Source organism: Camelus dromedarius, chromosome 2, assembly GCF_036321535.1.
Source record: "Camelus dromedarius isolate mCamDro1 chromosome 2, mCamDro1.pat, whole genome shotgun sequence".
Lineage (NCBI taxonomy): Eukaryota > Metazoa > Chordata > Mammalia > Artiodactyla > Camelidae > Camelus > Camelus dromedarius.
Genome location: NC_087437.1, coordinates 28,996,226 through 28,999,274, shown reverse-complemented (window position 1 = coordinate 28,999,274; position 3,049 = coordinate 28,996,226). Strand labels below are relative to the sequence as shown.

Here is a 3,049-nt window from a genome sequence, read left to right as displayed (position 1 = left end):
TTCAATATTAAATTTGGTGTCCTGGCCACACAGTAAAGCCAAATGGGGGAAAACACACTGGATAGGGAAAAAAGGGCAGAAGGCTGGAACTTTCACTTGAATATTCCAAAGCAAGCCAAACCATAGTATACAGTTTAGAAATTTTTATATGCGTAAAATATAAGGCAGACTCTGAAGCTAACTCTAAGAAAAAATTAGCAATTTATAAAAGAAACTGACAGACTACAAAAGAGATTTCTATTTTGCTAGACTGTAAATATCCCATTTGGACATTAATTCAAGATATTTAATAGAAGGACCACTTCCCAGATAATGTTAATGTTTTAAGGACTTTAAATTTTAAACACTGATTTCTCTAGGACATATTCTATCATTTGAAGTAGAAATAACATCCAAAGAATGTCTTAGTAAACAATAAACTGATTTTTAACTATATCATCTATGATCAATTCAGCAAAATAGAGAACAAAAGTGACTCCATATTATGTTTTCTTTTACTTTAAACTTTGTGTTCTATTGCTTTTGCTACAAACTAAGAACATTGCCTAGAGCCTGAATATACATGACAGCAGATTCTCAAGGCTCTGGCCTTTAAAGGTATAACACTTTTCCATTCATACAGAGATGAAAAATTGCAGAACAGAGCAAAATATTTGTCTTGTTGCAGGTTTACAGGAACATAAGTGACCTGACCTATTGGACAGCTGCAAGAACAAAGGCATCCCACACCAAAGATTTTGCAACAACCAATCATACTCTCTCTCCTTTTAATATAAAAGAAGTCTGAATTCTAAGATGGTTCTTTGGGACACAAGTTCAGCATCTTTTCAGTCTGCTGGCTCTCTGTTGCTATTCCTTGCTGCAACAATTCATCTCTTGGTTTACTGGCCTGTCCTGTGGCAAGCAGTACAAGCTTGGACTCAGTAACATCAGTAAGTTTACTACACCTTTCCAAGCATTAAAATGGATGACTTAAAGAGCTTTTCAGTTAGGAGAGGTGGGGGAAAAAAGGCAGGACAGGCAAATGATCTGCAGTTCAAAACCCAAAATCTTGTCACTTCACATTATATCTCACCTGTTCCAGACACCATCCAAATGCTGAAAACACAAGACAGTTCTCAGAAACAGTATTACAACCCAGTGATAGCTACATGATCCAATTACAATTAAAAAGCCCTCTATAAAAAGAAGTCCATGTATTCACAGCTATGGTGGAATCTCAAGCTCTTCCGTAGATTATTGGAAAAAACATAAATAAATTAATAAATGCAAAAAACCCACTTTAGGTAACATGGCAACCCACCTTTTTTGCTAGTCAGACTCCACCAGGCACCTCAGTACTGCCGAGATGTTCTACTGATTTTCTCAGCCCAGGCCATGAGGCCCCCCAACAACATCCTGAACTGTTAAAGAGGCTGCGTCTGTCAAGCACGGCAGGATCTTCATGGCTTCCGGGGAGTCACTGCCCAGTCTGCACACCACATAAATGGAGAGAGAGGCCCCTTCCCGTGCACCCTACTTCCCTTCCTGGATTCCTTCTCCAAAGTGGTTCAGGCTATCTGCATCCCTCCCTCCCAAACGTTTCAAAGGGATGTGTAGGGCATGAGGCAGACGACGGATGTCCACCTCTACGTGAGGCCTGATATCCGGCTGCAGGTGGGGTGACCCAGAATCCAGAGGCACTGATAGTCGATGACAGAAACTCGCTGCTCCGGGCTCAGCAACTGCAGGGAGCGGCACTTCTCGGTGGCTGAGGAGTCGCAGAAGGCTTCGTAGTCCTGCAGGTCAGCTACAGTGGGCCGTCTCCGCCAGCTGCACAGCCGGGCCTGCACCTACTTAGCTGCACACAGCGGAAACGTCCTCCGAGGGCACGGAAGAGCAGCACGCTGCCGCTGCAAGAGGGGCCCAGACCTGCAGCCATCCTCACCCCCAGCGCCTGCCGGCGGCCCAGGACCCCAGTTACCACAACAAACACCCTGCCAAGCGCGCAGCTGGTCACCGTCTCCGCTGGAGGTGGCTGGGGGAATACGCAGCACAGCGAGGCCCACCACAGACTGGTCCACAGGGCGCTGGCCGACAGGAGAGGCCGGGGCTGGCACACACGGTCCTTAGCCAGGTCGCGAGGGGGCACGCTGTGGGGGCAGTCAGGCACTGCATCGCGGAGCGCCGAGGCTGGCGGACGCGCACGGCGTAGGGCACGGCGTAGGGCACGGCGTAGGACACGGCGTAGGACACGGCGTAGGGCACGGCGTAGGGCACGGCGTAGGGCACGGCGTAGGACACGTAGTCTGCCGCTGGACGGAGGCTGCGCAGTGAGGCGCCGCCAGACGCCCTGGGCTTGGCGGGCAGTGCCTTCTCGTGCAGCCCTTGGCGGGCCGGGCTGCTCACTTCTACTCTGTCGCAGCCCACGAGGCCCAGGCGGGCGACTCTGACCTCTCAGGTACGAAGCCAGTGGGCAGCCGCGTCCCCTGAAGCCTACGACCAGCACGGGTGAGGTGGCAAAGCGCAGCTGTCCCTGCACGCCGAGCTCAGGCCGCACCAGCAGCCGGCTGTAGCGCAGAATACCTCATCTCGGGACAGGGCAGCCTTCAGCGGGAGGGGGGACGCCGGAACTAACCGCTCTGACCCCTGCTTTGCCGGAAGAGCCTCCGCCAGCCTCTGCTTCGGGGAACTCGGCACCGACTCCCGCTGGGCAGCGTCAGCCTGCAAGGTGAGCACCTCCTCCCTGGCAGCCGTGGCAGCCTCTCCTGGAAGTTGTCCAGTGCTGCTTTTCTTATTACGACTGACTACACAGTATCTCTTCCTAGCTACATAACCCCACTGATTTGTCTGGATCATTATGCTTATTTGGGGAATACTTCAGTTCCATAAAATTGTGTAGACATACTAGAAAAAAGTAGGTATAAATATAATGCATGTCAATGACCCATGTTTCATTTAACTGGAACTTCTTGAGGGCAGGAATTGTCTGTTGTGTTAGTCACTGTATTGCTAATATGTAATTGAATACAGAGTGATACAGAGTGGATGCAATACACTAAGTATTTGC

General features: G+C 49.6%; 1 pseudogene; it reads right to left on the bottom strand.

Moving 5' to 3' along the window:
* Nucleotides 1-1,334: 1,334 nt before the first annotated feature.
* LOC105094985 (adenylyltransferase and sulfurtransferase MOCS3-like) lies at nt 1,335-2,838 on the bottom strand (annotated as a pseudogene).
* Between the last annotated feature and the right edge of the window lie 211 nt (nt 2,839-3,049).